This window comes from Schistocerca piceifrons, chromosome 4 (genome assembly GCF_021461385.2).
Source record: "Schistocerca piceifrons isolate TAMUIC-IGC-003096 chromosome 4, iqSchPice1.1, whole genome shotgun sequence".
Taxonomy (NCBI): Eukaryota; Metazoa; Arthropoda; class Insecta; order Orthoptera; family Acrididae; genus Schistocerca; species Schistocerca piceifrons.
In genome coordinates, this window is record NC_060141.1 from 824343508 (window position 1) to 824364262 (window position 20755).

The window sequence follows — 20755 nt, forward strand, 5'->3', positions numbered from 1 at the left end:
TTTAGTGACATTCTTTCAATTGCTGTGTTAGGAATTGGTTGAATCCAGTCATTCTACTCCTGTTTTCCAAACATCAGTTCATACGGGGTGTACTCTGTCGTAGTATGTGTCATGTTGTTCATAATTTCCTGAAAATCGTCAAGATAATAGATCCATTTCATTTGCTGGCTGTGGCTATATGTTCTCATGAACTGGTTTAATTTCCAAAAGATACATTCCACAGAATGTGCCGATTTTTTTTTTTGGTGGGGTTATGAGGCGCACAACTACAATGGTCATTAGCGCCCAGACTAAGTTAGGAATGCACCGCGAGGCACAACGTTAAAACAGCAACTAAAAGGGGCAACACTATGAAAGACATTAACAGGCATAGGATTAAAAAAAAAAAAAGACATAATCAAATGTCCTTAGACAGGTTTGTCAAGTGGATAAAACGAAGAATGCGAGCAGCTGCTCCTGGGTCATCCGCTAAAATGGCAATGCAGGCCAAGATCAACGGGCAGTGTATTACAATTCGGACAGGATGTTAAAATGTGGCATACCATCAGCAATTGCCCACATGGGCAGAATGGCATCGGCGCAGCCATCAGCAGATGGCGATGGCTGAATCGGCAGTGTCCAATTCGTAACTGGGCCAAAATGACCTCCTCCCGCCAAGAAGGACGTGAAGAGGTTGTCCAAGCCGTGGGAAGAGGTTTCAAGGCCCGAAGCTTGTTGTCAGTAAGTGTAGCCCAATCGGCATGCCACAGCGATAAAATGCGCTGACAAATGACCCTACTACAATCTGATGAAGGGACACAACAAGAAGCTGTCAGAGGCTGGAGGACCGCAGCCTTGGCCACGGCATCTGCAGCTTCGTTCCCAGGGATACCGACATGGCCAGGAACCCACATACAGGTAACTGGAGAACCTTCGTCCGCCAGCTGCTTAAGAGAGTGTTGGATCCGGTGCACGAAAGGGTGAACCGGATACGGATCACCGAGGCTCTGGATGTCGCCCAGGGAATCGGAGCAGATGACATAAGCAGGATGTCGGTGGTGGAGGATGTAAAGAACAGCCTGCTAGAGGGCAAATAGCTCAGCTGTGAAGACCGAACAATGGCCATGGAGCCGGTATTTGAAACTGTGTGCCCTGACAATAAAAGAACACCCGACACTGTCATTGGTCTTAGAGCCATCTGTATAAATGAAGATCATATTAATGAACTTCGAACGAAGTTCGACAAAATGGGAGCGGTATACCGAAGCTGGGGTAACCTCCTTTGGGAGCGAGCTGAGGTCAAGGTGAACGCGAACCTGAGCCTGGAGCCAAGGTGGCGTTTGTCTCTCGCCCACTCGAAAGGTTGCAAAAAGTGAAAAATCAAGGTGCTGAAGGAGGCGATGAAAGTGAACTCCAGGGGCTAGCAGGGCAGAGACATACAACCCGTATTGACTGTCCAGAGTGTCACCAAAAAAGGAACGATAAGACGGTTGGTCGGGCATTGACAACAGCCGACAGGCATACTGCCAAAGCAGTATATCGCGCCAGTAGGTTAGTGGCAATTCACCGGCTTCAGCATGAAGACTCTCGACGGGACTAGTATAGAACGCTGCGATTGCAAGACATAAGCCCCGATGTCGTACAGAGTTGAGGCAGCGTAAGATGGATGGCTGTGCAGAGGAGTATACGAAGCTCCCATAATCCAGCTTTGAGCGGACGATCGACCAATATAGGTGAAGTAGGACGGTTCGATCCGCTCCCCACCACGTACTGCTGAGAACACGGAAGACATTTAGGGAACGGGTACAACGGGAAGCCAAATATGACATGTGGAGGCCAGCTAAGATTCCTGTCAAATGTAAATCCTAAAAATTTAGTTGTCTCCACGAATGGGAGAGCAACGGGACCGAGTCTTAAGGACAGTGGGAGAAACTCTTTGTAGCACCAGAAGTTAATACAGACCATCTTCTCGGCAGAAAAACGGAAGCCATTGGCGACACTCCACGAGTAAAGACTGTCAAGACAACGCTGAACACAGCGCTCCAGGAAACAAGTACGTTGCGCGCTGCAGGAGATGGTAAAATCGGCCACGAAAAGGGAGCCTGATACATCAGCTGGGAGGCAATCCATTGTTGGATTGATCGCTATGGCAAAGAGAGCGACGCTCAAAACTGAGCCCTGTGGCACCCCATTCTCCTGGCGAAAGGCGTCTGCTAGGAGACAACCCACACGTACCCTGAACTGTCGATCCATTAAAAAGGCACGAATAAAAAGAGGGAGGTGACCGCGAAGGCCCTATGTATGCATGGTGCGGAGAATGCCCGCTCTCCAACAGGTGTCTTAAGCCTTCTCCAAATCGAAAAACACAGGCGCAGTCGGGCGCTTCCGCAAGAAGTTATCCATAATGAAAGTCGACAAGGTAATCAGATGGTTGACAGCAGAGCGGCGCCTACGAAATCCACATTGTACATTGGTAAGTAGGCGTCGAGATTCGAGCAGCCAAACCAATCGAGAGTTAACCATTCGCTCCATCACCTTACAGACACAGCTGGTAAGCGAGATGGGTCGATAACTGGAAGGCAAGTGCTTGTCCCTCCCCGGCTTAGGAATCGGCACAATAGTAGTCTCGCGCCAGCATGCGGGAACATGTCCCTCAATCCAGATGCGATTATAAGTACGAAGAAGAAAACCTTTACCCGCAGGAGATATGTTCTTCAGCATCTGAATATGAATAGAATCAGGCCCTGGAGCGGAAGACCGTGACCGGGCAAGTGCATTTTCGAGTTCCCGCATGGTGAATGGGGCATTATAACTTTCACGATTCGAGGAGCAGAAGTTAGGTGGCCTTGCCGCCTCTGCCTGGTTTCGGGGGAGGAAGGCAGGGTGATAATGAGCGGAGCTCGAAACCTCTGCGAACAATCGGCCGACTGCATTGGAGACAGCCTCAGGGGCCACAAGGACTTCATTCGCGACCGTCAAGCCAGAAACTGGTGAGTGGACCTTCGTGCCAGATAGCCGGTGCAGGCTACCCCAGACAACAGAACAAGGAGTAAAACTGTTGAAGGTGCTTGTGAAAGCAGCCCAGCTGGCTTTCTTGCTTTCTTTAATAACACGATGACACTGCGCACATAATTGTTTACAATTGATACTGTTGTGACTTGGCAAGACAGCCAAGCCACTAGGAGGTAGCCGAAAGGCACACGTTTAAGCTCACGCAGGCTGGCATGAGGTCTGGAACAGTTAAAAGAATAGAGATTAGCAAAAAAGGTACGTAGCTTCTGGAATACTTAACTTTAATCCACAATTGGCAAACATCGGTCTGACTGTACATGCATCACAAGATATATAGCAATTGATAATGGTGCCTTGATAGGTCGTAGCAAATGACGTAGCTGAAGGCTATGCTAACTATCGTCTCTGCAAATGAGAGTGTAATTTGTCAGTGAACCATCGCTAGCAAAGTTGGCTGTACAACTGGGGCGAGTGCTAGGAAATGTCTAGACCTGCCGTGTGGTGGCGCTTGGTCTGCAATCACTGATAGTGGCGACACGCAGGTCCGACGTATACTAAAGGACCGCGGCCGATTTAAAGGCTACCACCTAGCAAGTGTGGTGTCTGGCAGTGACACCACAGATACAATTTACCACCGTAGGGTGGCATTTAAAGGTGCGTAAAGCACGTCGACGAGCACGTAAAGCGTCTCTACATGCTGCGGTCCACCAGGGGACCGGTACGCGACGTGGAGAAGAAGTAGTGTGAGGGATGGAATATTCAGCAGCAGTGAGAATGACTTCCATGAGTTGTGCGACCTGACTATCGCAGCTAGCGAAGGTTTGATCCTGAAAGGTCGCCCTGGAAGAGAAGAGCCCCCAGTCTGCTTTGGAGATGTTCCAACTAGTTGAGCACAGAGAGGGGGTATGGTGCAGGAGATGGATAACACAAGGGGAGTGGTCGCTCGAATACGTATCAGAATGTGCGTACCACTCAAACCGGCTTGCAAGTTGGGTAGTAGATATAGAGAGGTCTGAATGGGAATAGGTGTGAGATGTGTCCGAAAGAAAAGTAGGGGCGCCAGTATTGAGGCAGACAAGATTGAGCTGGTTGAAAAGGTCTGCTAACAGGGAGCCTCTCGGGCAGGATGCTGGAGAGCCCCAAAGGGGATGGTGGGCATTGAAGTATCCAGTTAACAAAAATGGTGCAGGTAGCTGAGCAATAATTTGCATCATGTCTGCCCTGGTAACGGCAGTTGACAACGGAGTGTGAATGGTACAAATGGAAAATGTAAAAGTGAGGAGAGTAATTCAGACAGCAACTGCCTGCAGATCGATGTGCAATGTGATGGGATCGTAGTAAATATCATCCCGGACCAGCAACATAACCCCTCCATCAGCCAGAATACCTGCCACAGGGGGTAGGTCAAAACGCACAGAGACATAGTGTGCCAAGTCAATATGATCGCATGGGCGTAGCTTTGTTTCCTGGAGAGCTACGACGAGCGGACAGTGCAAGCGTAGCAGCACCTGTAAGTCCTCTCGGTTGGAGCAAATGCCGCGAATATTCCAATGAATAAGTGCCATCCTAAGACGAAAAAGAAAAGGGAGAAGCAAGAAGGGGTCATCTCAAAGGCCCTGAGGGCCTGGCTTCGAGCAAGCACCGCTGCCGCTACCAATAGGTGGAGAGTCATCGTCCATTGGTTCAATAGGTTCGTCAGCCGTCTTATTAAAATGGCCGGGAGGGGAGCTTCCTCCGCCGGTGAACGGCCAGATGTTCGGCTACCAGCGGTGGAGCCAGGCGAAACGGATGATGGCCTGGGGCGGCAACCGCTGGGTGGCACAGGAGAAGAAACGCGCCGTGGCGGAGAAGGAGAACTTTCCTTCCTATGAGCCTTCTTGGAAGGTCGTTTAGTGGAAGTACTGGTCGATGGCTGGGAGTTCGGGGTACGTAGGAAGTCTTCACGAGACGGTTCCTTCTTGAAGGCCCGTGCATCTGACTTCTGGGTCTTAGTCTTGGCAGAAGCTGATGAAGGTGCTTGTGTCTTAGGGGTGATGGGAGGAAGAGGAGACGTTGACTGGGCGATCTTAGCACTGGCCGAACAGACCACCGCCGTGCTAAATGTCAGATCGCATGTCTGCGTCGCCACCTCCCTGGTAGTCCGAGGAGAGGCGAGGACAGTACTGTATTTCCCCGCACGGAGCAGCGTGGGCTTCCTACTACCGAACAGCTTGCGAGCAGCCGAGGTGGACACTTTCTCTTTGACCCTAATTTCCTGTATACAGCGTTCATCCTTGTAGATGGGACAGTCGCGAGGGGACACTGCATGGTCACCCTGACAGTTCACGCAACGAGGAGACGGAGGTGGACAGTCACCCTCATGGGCGTCCCTGCCACAAGTGACGCATTCAGCCGCATTAGAACATGACTGGCAAGTGTGATTAAAACGCTGACACTGGTAGCAGCGCGTAGGTGTCGGGATATAGGGGCGAACAGAAATAACCTCTTAGCCCGCTTTGATGCGCGATGGCAGCTGAACACTATCAAAGGTCAAGAAAAGTGTCCGGGTCGGTACAAGGTCATTGTCGACCTTTTTCATGACCCTATGGACAGCCGTCACGCCCTGCTGAGTGAGGAAAGACTGAATCTCCTCGTCAATCAATCCATCGAGTGATCTAGTATATACCGCACCACGTGACAAATTCAAAGTGCGGTGAGCCTCCACCCGGACAGGGAACATGTACAGGAGTTTTTGTGCCTGAAAGGCTCTCTCCGTTTCGAACAACAAGGTACCGTTATGCATCCTGGTACAAGACTTGACAGATCCGCTATGGCATCTACACCCTTCTGGATAACGAAAGGGTTGACTGACGAAAAATCCTTTCCGTCCTCAGATCTAGAAACTACGAGGAACTTTGGGGCAGGCTGTAGTACTTTTGTCACCGGTGGCTGGTCAAGTTTCCGTTTTTGGGCAGGAGTCGAGAGGGAAAGAAGAGAAATCCATTGCGGATGAATCCCCATGATTGCTAGCGTCTCTGATGACGTGCTCCTTCCTTGTGGGAACCCTCTCAGAGGGCACTCCTGCCTTAGGCGAATGTTTACAACTCAGGTCACATCTCTCAAGAAACGGATGGAGGGACCAATCAGCATGGTCGGAAGGTGTCAGCTCGGGGAATCACCCCTCCCTGGGCCTGGCTTTTACCAGGGGGTACGTGCGTGCCTTACTTGTCTACACAGGGCGGGGAATTACGCGTTACCCCGTCACCGGCTACGCATGCGAACGCGTGGGTCGGCCTTCAGGCACGCACAGGGAGGAAAGAAGAGGAGGAAAAAAAAGGGAGAGAGGGAGAGAAAGGAAAGACTGTCTCAAAAGCCGAGGTGGAGACCAGAGGGTGGAGAAGGAGGCAACAAGAAGGAGGCAAGGTAAAAAGTAAGGAAGACAGTGAGAGCGAGAAGGACACAGAAAGGAACCAAACAAAGGAAGGAAGAAACCAGAATAAGTGAAAAACCAAAATGACCACAAATATGTCGTGGAACCGTCCGTCTCCGGACGCAGGTGCAAACTACCCCTTGAGGAGGAGGGACTCTTAGTCACCTCTTACGACAGGCAGGAATACCTCGGGCCTATTCTAACCCCCGGACCCGCAGGGGGGTTGCCGAAGGGTCGTACACTGATGTTAGACTCTGTTTTATACCACAGTTACTTAGTGTTTGCCTCCAACGAAATCCAGTGAATGTTGACCCATTGTCAGAAAGAATAGCCTCTGGTTTGCCTAAATTGACTATATAATCTTTGACCAGTTTCTTGGCTATGTATGAACCAGTAGCTGATTTTAACGCATATAGTTTGACATATTTAGTGAATAGATCAAGAAACCCCACAATATACTTGCATCCACCTCTTTATGACGGGTGAGGATCACAGACGTCGACCGAAATGATTGACAGTGGTTTAGTAGGGAAAATAGGATGTAGGAAATCCATCACACAAAAATTTCCTGGTTTGGCTGTCTGAGATAATCCACACGAGTGCTGAAAAGAACGTGTTAAACTTCAGTTACACGATAAATCAGTCTTGTCTAAAAGCCGTAAATTCAACGCAATACCTAGGAACTACAATTACGAACAATTTAGATTGGAAGCAACACATAGAAAATGTTGTGGGGAAGGCTAACCAGAGACTGAGTTTCATTGGCAGGACACTTACAAGGGAACCTCCCCATCGCACCCCCCTCAGATTTAGTTGTAAGTTGGCACAGTGGATAGGCCTTGAAAAACTGAACACAGATCAATTGAGAAAACAGGAAGAAGTTGTGTGGAACTGTGAAAAAATAAGCAAAATATACAAACTGATTAGTTCATGGGAAGATAAGCAACACAAGGAGATTAGGAACGCAGGAGCGCCGTGGTCTCATGGTAACTTGAGCAGCTGCGGAAAGAGAGGTCCTTGATTCAAATCTTCCATTCAGTGAAAAGCTTAATTTTTTATTCTCAGTTTATGTGACAAACTTATGTTTTCATCACTTTTTTGGGAGCGATTATCACATCCACAAGAAAACCTAAATCGGGCAGGGTAGAAGAATCTTTTTACCCATTCGCCAAGTATACAAGTTAGGTGGGTCGACAAAATATTCCTGTCATGTGACGCACATGCCGTCACCAGTGTCGTATAGAATATATCAGATGTGTTTTCCTGTGGAGGAATCGGTTGACCTATGACCTTGCGATCAAATGTTTTCGGTTCTCATTGGAGAGGCACGTCCTTTCGTCTACTAATCACATGGTTTTGCGATGCGGTCGCAAAACACAGACACTAAACTTATTACAGTGAACAGAGACGTCAATGAACGAACGGACAGATCATAATTCTGCAAAAATAAAGAAGGTAAAATTTTCGCTCGAGGGAAGACTTGAACCAAGGACCTCTCGTTTTGCAGCTCCTCACGCGACCACGGGACCACAGTGCTCCTCGAGTCGCTTTGTCCATGATGATGCATATGTGGCCCATGGACTACTCAGTTTCTATATTTTGCTTATTTTTTCACAGTTCCACACAACTTCTTCCTGTTTTCTCAATTGATCTGTGTTCAGTTTTTCAAGGCCTATCCACTGTGCCAAATTATAACTAAATCTGAAGGGAGTGCAATGGGGATGTTCCCTTGTTAGAAAATGTAACAGACCTACTAAGGAGACTGACTACACTATGCTTGTCCGTCCTCTTTTAGACTACTGTTGCACGGTGTGGGATCCTTACCAGATAGGACTGACTGAGTATATCGAGAAAGTTCAAAGAAAGGCAGCACATTTTGTACTATCACAAAATATGGGAGAGAGTGTCACAGAAATGATACAGGATTTGGGATGGACATCATTAAAAGAAAGGCGTTTTTCGTTGCGACGGAATCTTCTCACAAAATTCCAGTCACCAACTTTCTCCTCCGAATGTGAAAATATTTTGTTGACACCAACTTACATAGGGAGGAACGATCACAAAGATAAGGGAAATCAGAGCTCATAGGGAAAGATATAGGTGTTCATTCTTCCCGCGCACTATACGAGAGTGGAATTATGAGAATTGTGAAGGTGGTTCAATGAACCCTCTGCCAGGCACTTAAATGTGATTTGCAGAGTATCCATGTAGATGTACATGACAAATTTTACATTTCCTTAACTGCCGGTGTACTTTCTTGCGAATATTTGGGAAGTAGCAATATGCTTGAATCTTTTGAGCACATTTTAATACTCCAAAATGTTTCGGAGTGATGTGTGTGTACAAAATTAAGTCATCCTCATTCTTCTCAGGAACACACACTCCCAATTATCTGAATCAATGTGCCCTCTGAAAAATAAGATGTCCTCCTCAACTTTGTACAGTCACTTCAGATCTCCGCTTCCATGTTTTCCTAAAGCTTCTTTTATTGAAAGCCAACAAGGATCTTCATTTTGCAGTTTTCCCATGTGTTTACACATTCTTAGAAAATGTTTTCTGTATTTTTATTATTCATTAATAGAATTTTGAACTCTAAAGGATTGTCTGATGTTAATTGTTGACACATCACAGTCTGGCATTCTTGACAGTACATCGGCAATGAAATTATCTTGTCTGCTTATGTATCTAATTTTAAATTGAAACTCTCTGAGTGAGAACATCCATCTTGCTAATCTTGGATGTAATAACTTACATGTTTGCAAAAAACTTAAGGCTTTGTGGTCACAGTATACTGTTGCCTTTGTTCCGTATAAGTAATAATGAAATGACCAGAATAGGGCCAATGCTTCCTTTTCGGTAGTTGTATATGCTCGTTCACATGCAGTTAACAGTCGGCTAGTGAAAGCTATGGGGCAAAGTTTTTTTTTGCCACCTATTATTTTTACTTAGAAGAGGCAGGAACCAATTCCAATTTCCAAAGCACCCGCCATTAATTCAAATTCTTGGCTCATATCTGGATGATATAATATGTGTGAATTAACTAGCCTTAGTTTTATTGCTTCAAATGCATGCTGGCATTGTTGCATCCACGCCCACAGAGTATTTTTTCGTAACAAGCTGTACAACGGTTCTGCATTAATAGAGTGGTCATAAATGAAGCACCTGAAAAAGAAGCAACTCTGAGGAATCCCTTCAATTGCTTTTTAGCTGTTGAAACTGTAAAGTTTTTGATTGACTTTAATTTCTCAGAGTCCCGTAATACTCTTTTTTGTTTATAAGATGACCTAGAAATTTAATTTTATCCCAAGCGAAATGGGACTTTTGCAGATTTGCAGTTATGCCTGCTTCCTTGGAATGTTTTAATACTCCCCTCATTAAATCGACGTGTTCCTTCCATGTGGCCGTAGTAATGAGCATGTCATCCACAAACAAAGTTAAACTGCTTCGAAGTGCAGGTCCCAATGCATAATCTAGAGCATTTACAAGAACTCTTGAGCTCACATTCAGCCTGAAAGGTAGAACCTTAAATTGGTAGCTTCTATCTGCATGTACAAACGCAGTGTACTTTTTTGATTGTTCGTCAGGTGCCACCTGCCAAAATGAACTCCCGAGATCAATATTCGGTAAGTATTTCAATCCTTTGAACTTTTGAATTAACTTAACGATATTTTCCGGACGAGTTCACACGGGCACAATAATCTTATTTATTCGCCGTGCGTATAGCACGAGACAAACATTTCCTTCCTTTTTCGGGACAACATGAATAGGACTACAGTATGGACTTGAAGGTTCAATCAGCTCCCATTCAAGCATCTGTTGGATTTCTGCAACAACTGCCTTTCATAGATGCCACGGTACTGGACGAAAAGTACGGCAAAAAACTGTGTGGAATCACATCTAAATGACACGTGTATCCCTCGATTACACCAGGCTTTTCTTTAAAGACTTCATAATATTCCTGTATAAGATCGTATAATTGCTTTCTTTGATGGTATTACAAATATTCAGGTTCTTTTACTTTTTTGTACACCACATCTTCAGTTTTTAAGACTGGTTGCAAATAATTAATTTGGTATTCCTGTGCAGGTTCACAATGTATCCATTTTATTTGCAGTTTTCGTCCATGGCAATATTTTCCATGACAACTATGTTCCCTGAGAAGATTCACCTGATATCTTTGATCCATTACTGTAAAACTGGCACGGCCCAGAGAAAAATCAATATGCCAATTCCTCTCTATAAATTCATCAATTTCCAAGATACAGCCTTCAACCAGTCTTTCTATTACAAGGAATATGCAATTCTTCTTCTTCTTCAGTCCTGAGACAGGTTTGATGCAGCTCTCCATGCTACTTTATCCTGTGCAAGCTTCATCTCCCAGTACCTACTGCAACCTACATCTTTCTCAATCTGCTTAGTGCATTCATCTCTTGGTCTCCCTCTACAATTGTTACCCTCCACTCTGCCCTCCAATGCTAAATTTGTGATCCCTTGATGCCTCAGAACATGTCCTACCAACCGGTCCCTCCTCCTTGTCAAGTTGTGCCACAAACTCCCCTTCTCCCCAATTCTATTCAGTACCTCCCCATTAGTTATGTGATCTACCCATATAATCTTCAGCATTCTTCTGTAGCAGCACATTTTGAAAGCTTCTATTCTCTTCTTGTCCAAACTAGTTATCGTCCATGTTTCACTTCCATACATGGCTACACTCCATACAAATACTTTCAGAAACGACTTCCTGACACTTAAATCTATACTCTATGTTAAATTTCTCTTCTTCAGAAACTCTTTTCTTGCCATTGCCAGTCTACATTTTATATCCTCTCTACTTCAGCCATCATCAGTTATTTTGCTCCCCAAATAGCAATACTCCTTTACTACTTTAAGAGTCTCATTTCCTAATCTAATACCCTCAAGCATCACCCGATTTAATTTGACTTCATTCCATTATCCCCGTTTTGCTTTTGTTGATGTTTGTCTTATATCCTCCTTTCAAGACACTGTCAATTCCGTTCTACTGCTCTTCCAAGTCCTTTGCTGTCTCTGACAGAATTACAGTAGCTATCATCTCCTATGTTTAACTGTAGTTGAGACTGCACTTTAGCCTGAGAAGACTTATGACCAGTCTGGCCCACAATCCCACAACACTGAACAGGGAAAATTGGTGGATTTACTTTCTGAAGTATTTTTTGAAATAACTTCTCAGAAATGACATTTACTGCTGGTCTGTGTCTAAAGTAACCTGCACACAGTAATGCCTTCAGTTTCCGCTTGAATTTTCGCAACAGGTTCAGTGGTATGTTCCTCTTTACAAGGCATCATATCTTGCTGAAGTTGTTCTATTGATAATATGTCATCATTGTACCTGAAGAAATAGATGCTTAAATTTTCGCCCCTACAAACTTCCTCGACTGCGCCGTCGGGGCTTCTGACTCTCTAATCTAGTTTAACGATTGTCCATTATTGTTAGATGTTTGCTCTGTTATGTCAGTTATTACTGGAGGTTGGTTTCGCCATTCATTTGCATTGACGTTTGGTTCCCAACCTGAAGGTTGTGGTTGGTTGTGATACTCTCAGATTTGTTGCTGATATCTGCGTTTTGGCTGGTAATTCCTCTCTCGGTAATATCCTTTCCTCCTCTTATTATTTTTCATCCATTTCCATTTGTATGTGTGTTCACCTTGTTGGTTTTGATTACATTTGTCTGGATTTTCATTACAAGATTTCACATTTTTCTGGAAGTAGTTCACCTGTGCGTTTGGTGAATTGTGTGCAAAAGGTTTGGTTCCATACGTTTTGTTGTTACTATTATATTTGTTAGGTTGGTAATTTGGTTGGGTATAGCACACATGTGATTCTTAGAATAGGATGTCTATCAAATCCAATGTGGCAAAAAAAAAAAAATCTTCCACGTGGTGTTCAGGCAAATGTAGAAGTTTTTCCTTTACTTCTAGTGGAAGTTTGGCCTTTAATATTTGAATAATATCTTTTGTCAAGATTGGTTCATTCCAGTATTTGCTTTAATTATGTATTTGAGAAATACTTCCTTAAGGTTCCGTTTTTGAAATAAAATGGTTGTGGGTCAAAAACTTCCTTGTGTCATCTTTCTTGCACTCCTTTATTCCAGTATTTGTGCAAGAAAGCGTTTTCAAATTGCTGATATTCTTGACAACATTTGGATGCTTCTGACACCCACATCAATCCATCCCATGAATGAATCCTGCAATGTACATAATTTTTTGTTGCTCAGTCCATATTCATGGCAATATCCCTCTAAATTGCTTCATAAAGACCATGGGATTGATCGCCTCTTTCGGGGTTAAATATCTGAAATTGACAATATTTAAGCATTATTTCTTCACTCAGTCACAAGTGTATTCTGGTTACTATTTTATGGTGGACGATATTCCTGATAATTTGGTTCCCGTTGATTACGCGAATACGCGCCAATACATGGATTCAGTTTCACTGATTTTGTCAGGAATAATGTCTGCTTTTGATAAACTGCAGGTAACAGGTGCCACTCTAGTATTAACTAAACCTTGCTGGCATGCTTTTAAGTTCAAGTTCAACCTTTGCCTTCCAAGCAGGAAATTCTTCTCCTATATTTTGTTCAATTTCCTGAATTTCTGATTTAAGTGGTCCTTGTGCAGTTTCATTGTTATGTTGTACATTAGCAACAGTTTCTGCCAATGTTTGATCCACATAATTTTGCACTGTCTCGGTTTGCACTTTCTCCCATTCCCTCTACGTCTTTAGAAAAAGCGAACTTATGTTCGTTGAAACGTTTCTCTATTTGTTTCTCACCTTTGAGACTAAAAGAGTGTCTATCCTCCAAGTAAGATCAATGATTGCTTGCTCGTTTTCATGCTTGTTTGTAGTCATGTCCTGTGCAATGGTGTTCTGTATATGGATAACTTCTTGCACTTTATTATTTAGTTTATCTTGACAATATAAGATATCTTCGTATTTGGTTGTTAACTCTTTGTATTGCTGTTCTTGTGTGATGAGTTATGCTAGACTGGCCATCAAGTGACTGTTTTGCTTCCAAATTTTGGAATTTTTCAGTAATATCATTTATTGCTTTTAGTTTCGGCAGTTCTTTTGGTTTCGCGCACAGTTGCGGGCAATTCTCCCCCAGTGAGTGCTTCTGTAACAGACGTCATACTCATGTTTTTATTTGGTTGCTGTGTATGTCTTTGGATTTCACCCGACATATGAATGTCAGATATTGCAATCATTTGTGTTACTGATGTGTGAGCAGAAATTACTGCGAGTTGCTCAGCCATAACAGACACTTCGCTAACTATGCTTGGTTGAAATTCTGTGGCACTATTTGAGGATGTAATTACATTACTTATTTGGTTCTGTGCCATTGTGATATTACGTGCTTGCTTGTTGGCTTTAAACATAGACCTAGTTATCACCATGTAAAGAAGCAACAAATAGTTTCTCTACTAAGTCTTCTCACAAGAGCCTATATTAATCTCTACATACACGCAAAATGTTAATGTCTTAATGCTATCGATGTTCACTTTACAATGTAACACCAACACATTACATAGAAAGAACATTAAATACTGTCTTAATTTTTCTACTAAAATAGTGAAATTCTAATCAAAGTTATGGAGAAACTACTCTTTGATGCTTAAAAGCCAATAAATAAAAGGTCATTACAATACATAAATGCTCCAGAGAGCTAGTAATTCAAATGTCTGGCCTTTAAGTTTCAGCCTGGCTGCTAGGACGGCTTACACATTCTCTTCACAAGATACTCCCACACGTTCAGTTAGCATGAATCATACAAAGAACCATGATGTAGTTACACTTTCTAGCTATACATACATGCACAAAAATGAAACAGTTACTTAATAACATAACTAATTTCCCTAAAGACATGAATTATATCTGATACAAAGTATGCTACAGTTATCAGTAATCACAAATATGTTTAACTGTTAGTGTTGTGTCTAACTGTCATCAGTAAAGTGGTATTGCAGGTTCTAGTTCCTTTTTAGTGCTGTTGTATCAGGATTGAGTCCCGTCTAACAGTAGACAATTATAAAATCACTCAGCTATCTTCACTTACTAAATGTTATTTGTATTTTACCCATACTGAGCCTTTTATACTGACAAGGTAACCTCCCCATTGCAACCCCCTCAGATTTTGTTATAAGTTGGCTCAGTGGATAGGCCTTGAAAAACTGAACACAGATCAATCAAGAAAACAGGAAGAAGTTGTGTGGAACTATGAAAAAAATAAGCAAAATATACAAACTGAGTAGTCCATGCGCAAGATAGGCAACATCAAGGATAGTGTGAGCTCAGGAGCGCCGTGGTCCCGTGGTTAGTGTGAGCAGCTGCAGAACAAGAGGTCCTTGGTTCAAGTCTTCCCTAGAGTGAAAAGTTTAATTTTTTATTTTCAGACAGTTATTACCCGTACGTGCGATGCGAGGTAACTGAGCCGTAGTATGGGAATGCTACACCTAAACAATCATCGAAACACACAACGTCAGTCGACTACAGCGCACCGAAGAGAGAGCATTCCTGCTAACAACGCTCCGGGGCTGGCAGTTGACTGTTCGCTACTTTGGACGAGGGTGCATTAAATAAGTGAGATGTATTCAGTGGGCAATATGAATCCAGCAAATATAGCTCGCGACTTCAATAACAAGGTCAATGAATATTTTCCGAACTGTAAGGAATCGGAAAGTTCCTTAAGGGATCGAAAGACTGTCGAACATTTGTATGATTATTTCCTACATTTGTTGATAAACAGTACGTGTGGTGATGACGATACCTTGCTGATTGCTGCGGGGGCTGTACGTACCAAATGGTTGGATTGTTGATGATCTGTACGAAGAGGAAATACTGCAACTTCAATCTGATGGTATTTCTTTGGGTTACATGAAGGAAATGCTCCAATACAGGTTACTGTCCAAACCTATTAAAAGACGCAAATATAGATTATGGAGTGAAGTAACAAATTAATTTAAGAAATTAAACTTTTCACTCGACTTGAACCAAGGACCTCTGGGGAGGTTCCCTTGTGAGATGTTTCCCAAACCACTTTGTGTTTTAGGTTTATATGTATGAGTAAATTCTCTCTCTCTCTCTCTCTCTCTCTCTCTCTCTCTCTCTCTCTCTCTCTCTCTCTCTCTCTCTCTCTCTCTCCCCCCCTCCCCTCTTCTGCCCCCCCCAAAGCCCTGGATGTATTAACCCATTTAAAAATTTAATCAGTTACCTTTCTAGAACAGCCCAAAACTTCATCATTGCCGTTCTGGCAGTCCTTGAGGCCATCACACACCCAGCTATCTGGAATGCAGGTGCCATCACCACATGCAAAATCCTCATCACTGCAGACCTTTTGCACATCGGATACCTAGATATAAAAGTTTAATTACTAAATTCTGTAGACTACATGCCTCAACATGTAAAATTATAAATCACCATCCCTTCCTAAAATTTAAGTGGCAAGTTTGTCACTGTCCAAAATGCCACGTAACATCAGTTAATCATGTCACTACATTCTTTTATCACACTAACCCACTTGTCTGTCTAAATACAGATGAGATCATACTTCTTTTGATTTAACATTCACTACATTCATATGAACAAAAAAACAAAGTACAAAATTTTAAAATATTTAGTCCTACTTATATGTTAAGTCAAACATTTCTATAACCATGAAATTACTTTCGGTCAGTAGGCCTAGAACTTAACTAACAAAAGATTGGTGGGATGAAAAATTTGAGCACAAGGTACTAAAATTTGAAGCAGCAAAATAGAGATCCCATACTACACATTACTGTCTGAATAAGAATTATGGAAATAACATCAAGTTATCTTTGATACTGACAAGGTAAACATTAGTCAATTGTAAGCAGGAAAATTTAACATTTATGCCCTATAGAAGCAGTATCAGGGCAAATCATTTCCCTATGTCCAATTTCTACCAATTCAGAACTAAGCAGCAAAGTTATCAAGTTGGGCTTCTGACTACACAGTGGCTTCCAAGATAGGATTGCAGGACTAAACACCTGTTTGTACACTTCAGACTTTAAGAGGCTTAAAGTCAATGAGAAATTCATTAAGTTGGCTTAGGCCTATCTGATGGCAAAGAAGAATGTACCTTGGATGCATTACAATCCTTTTCATCTGACCAGTCTCCACAATCATTGTTCCCATCACATTTGAATCTGGTCTGTATACATCGTCCATCTTCACACTTCCAGTACAATGGAGCCTCACAATTTATGTTGTCTGGAAAGTAAACACCATATTATTGCTATCTTAGAAACAATCAAAAATTCTACATTGAGCAGTTCATTAGGGTAATCTCTAATTAAAATGGGGTTTTGAGATTCAAGAAGTAGAACATGAGGAAGTTTAACCTGAACCATTTATAATAATCTGTTACTATAGATTATCCGTCTTGAGCTGACTGCAAGACTTACACAGACGCGTTTCACTATTATTTAAAAAGCATCTTCCGTGGTTATTCTGCAAATTGCATACATTTTTGGTTGTTTTTGGTTCATACCAGCGTTTCGTTTATAAAGTTGGTGTGCAAGTTACTTACAGTGTTTATTTACATATTTTGCTCCTTTCCTCCTTGCTAGCAGCGGTTGGCATCTAAAGACTTCGTTTCACCTTTGCACTTTGCAGTATTTGCCGTTCTACACTTTTTGTTGTACTGCAATATTTACACTCCTCAAACTATTTCCCACTTCGCACTGCAACAGTGTTTACTGTTTATATCTGTTTGTTTTGGTTCACGCTGTGAGTGTTGCCAACCTGGGAAGCTATTGCTCTCTTCCCTACTGTGTGTGTGTGTGTGTGTGTGTGTGTGTGTGTGTGTGTGTGTGAATTTTTTTACCTTAATTATATTGATTTACAGTTTGTAGTCACACACGGTATTCGCCGATAACTCAGTTTCTGATGCTGTGGCTTGCAACGTGTAATCTCGAATCCAGCACGACACAAGAATTACGGGGTCAACAGAAACCTCCGATCTTACTCGTCTGCTTTGACCCGTGACGTAAGCGTGTTGTGGTGTGTGAAGTCATTACGGCGCGGAGTGTAGTCTTGTTTTTGTTTGTGGTGCTCTCTGGTGGTGTGTTCATGGTTTTCGTTTGTTTTAATTTAATGCTCATTGCTGTATGTCGGGTGAGTTTGTTATTGAGTGTATTTGGTTGTGGTTTTTTGTTTAGGAATGGATATGAAAGACCGCCTTAATAGTGTTCGGTTGAGGGCGATGATGGGCGAGACAGCGTTAGAACTTATCAAGTTCTTACAACTATTCGGTTTAATCGCCGAAGTTGTTAAGTGTTCTCTTTGCCTTGAGGCGATGAAATTGGTTAAAGTTCCGGCCTCTCGGACCAGCGACGGATACATGTGGTGTTGCCGGAAAGATGGCGTATGGCGTTCTATAAGGCGTGGTACCTGGTTCGAGAAGTCTAGATTGGGCATGCGTGAGATTGTGCTTATTACATATTATTTTTGTTATAGATGCCCACAGAGTTTTTACGCGTTTGAGACTGGTGTGAGTGAGAGGACTGTTTTAGACTGGTATTCCTTTTGTCGTGAAGTGTGTTCGGAATTTATTAAGTACAGGGGTAAGTTGGGTGGGCATGGGGTGCTTGTGGAGGTGGACGAGTCGCAGTTTGGTAAAAGGAAGTATGGGAGGGGGAAGTCTGTGGCTGGTCTTTGGGTGTGGGGGGCTGTTGTTCACGGGGGTGGGGGTACTGAATGTGTTTTTAGGGTTCTGGAGGGGAGGTCGAAGGCTGAATTAGTGGGGTTAATTGAGGAGTATGTAGAGCCCGGGTCCACAATAGTTTCTGATGCTTTTTCTTCTTATAGGGGGTTGGGTGACAGGGGATTTAATCATTTAGTAGTGAACCACAGTCTAGAATTTAAGAATTATGATACTGGGACTTGCACTAAGACAATTGAGGGGATGTGGGGGCGGTTAAGTCAGTTCTTGGGAGGGGGAAGAGGCGCTCTTCCAACCTTCAGTCTCATTTAGATGAGTACTGTTGGCGGAAGAGTGTCCCAGAGGCCTATTGCATTTTTCGGGTTTTTTTAAGGGCTGTGGGTAAAATGTATAGGCCGAAAGTGGTTAGTTAGGGTGCATTTGTGTGTGATTGTGGTGGCCAATCTAGTTTGTGGGGCTGGAACTTTTTTGAGGTAAGTTCCGTTTTTTTGTTTTTGATGTGTGTTTTGTGTCAACAGAAACATCCGATCTCACGCGTCGGCTTTGACCCGTGACGTTAGGGACCTACACATTGATCTGTAGCGTAGCCCTGAATACGAGGTTAGGTTGGGAGGTTTTCTTTGGTGGGGGGGGTCGGGGGGGGGGGGGCGCAGCCCCCTTCGCCTGGCCTCGAGTACCACTTGTTTATTATTATCTTTGTTCGATCGTAATTTATGTGATTGGGAGCTGTTGTAGATGTATGTAGGTGTAAGGGAAGTGTTGGTTTTTTAGGTTGGTGTTGGGGGATGTGATCGGTAGGTTCTGTTGAGCTACATAGGCCAAGGGAAGTGTCCGATTCTGGATAGGAATGCGTTTTTTGGTATTTGGTCAGTTTTGTGATGTTGATTTATTTCGTTGTTTTGCGTGGTTTTGTATGGCGGTCGGTGGCTACATTTGTGTATATTTAATTTGTCCCCACCCAAAAACCCCCAATTTCCCACGCTTGTCCCGTTAGAGTCATTAGGCTTTTTGTGAAACTTGTGTATTTCAGTGTTTATAATACGTATGCGATGTTTTTATATCCGCCATATTGGATAATACGTATGCGATGTTTTTATATCCGCCATATTGGAATTGTCGTTTATAGTCGTTTCCGCTACATTTGTGACGTCATGAGTCAAAGCCGACGGGTAAGATCGGACGCTTCTGTATTTCCGAATTACGCTCGTCTGAATCGACAATTTGGAGGACTCGAACCACGTACTTCTCCAGATGCTGGATCGCTTTCCGCAAAGAAATTGCAACGGAATCTCAGCGTACACACTCCTCTTACGAAGTTTTACAGACTTCGCAGCACCACAGTCAACACAATCCCTCCTTTCGTCGTCCGGCAGAAGTCCAAATTTGCGGGAGAAATTCAAACATTTGTCAATGCTGGATATGCATGCAATTAAGAGTTTTCCATGTCACACAATCCGCAGAAGAAACGTGAGAAGCAGCTGACATTACACTCGCTATCAACAAAAACTGCGCCGATTTTCGAATGGAATCACAAATAATAACGGTGGGAATGTAATGTACACGAACTGAAGAAACAACTGATAAAAATGACAATTAAAAATAATTCATCATAACGCGCGCCACGGGACTTCCATAATCGATTTACTATCGCACGATCGATATGTGTTTTTTGGAGCCCTCCAGCTTCGATAGGCAATCATTCTTGGAAATTACCATAAACAGTTCCGCAGGTGCACCGGAAACTAAGCAAATAGCTCAAAAAATTTGGCTAAACAAAGAGATCAAGTCTCTCTATACCAAACAGCAAACCGTAAATTGGGAACTACATAAAACATTTTAATCTTACCAGACTTCTGAATAACACGGCAGTTTTCTCCCATCTTGTTAACAAGGTTGGAAATCGTACGTATGCAGTTACAGAAAAAATGAAAAACTCTCAAAAGAAAGATTTCAAATTTAAAAGCTAGTCAAACGACCCCCACAGCCACAATTACAACCAGTCCAACGAAAACCATCACCTACATCCAAGATTGGTCAACCAGGGGATCTATGGTTAGCAACTAAATAAACAACGGCGTTCTTCCTATCGCTCTCAAGAACTTTGAGAAAGGGCGATTATTAACAGTTCGAGTGTAAATTGTGTTGTCGGCAGTGAAAAACTTTTCGACGAGCGGGTAACGACAAATTGTTGCTCACAGTTACGGCAGCCGTGTTGAGCAGTCGTTAGTGCTTCATGCGGTGGCCGGCAGACTCCATCAGGTGTTTTGTGGAACTTAAGCTTTTTTATTGTAATCTACTGGATATTTTAACTACGAGTAGTTAGTAACAAGTGTCAAAGCATCGTCGCTGGGAGATTTCTCTCAGCGGCTATTTTTAAAATGGAAACTAATGACGATATCCCAGTCGATACCGGTCAAGGGTCGGCTATTGCTTTGCATACGAGTCACAACAACGAGACTGTCATGATGCACCCTCCTTCAGCAGTGTTAATTACAAATAAGCATCAATTGGGTATCATCAAAATGTCCTCTCAAGATCACTGTCCTCAGAATGATCATATGGAGATGGATCAGCATTCAACAAGTTCAGCTGTCTTCACGCAGTGTCAGACAAACAACACCCAGCGACAAAAGGCG

At 43.3% G+C, this 20755-nt stretch overlaps 1 protein-coding gene across 1 annotated transcript in view; it reads right to left on the reverse strand.

The window, feature by feature from the left end:
* The window catches only part of LOC124795226 (vitellogenin receptor-like), a gene marked incomplete in the record, with an annotated part of 212927 nt that extends 195759 nt beyond the window's left edge, over window positions 1-17168 (reverse strand). The window contains 3 exon segments of the mRNA XM_047259148.1: window positions 15648-15785; window positions 16536-16666; window positions 16986-17168.
* Between the last annotated feature and the right edge of the window lie 3587 nt (window positions 17169-20755).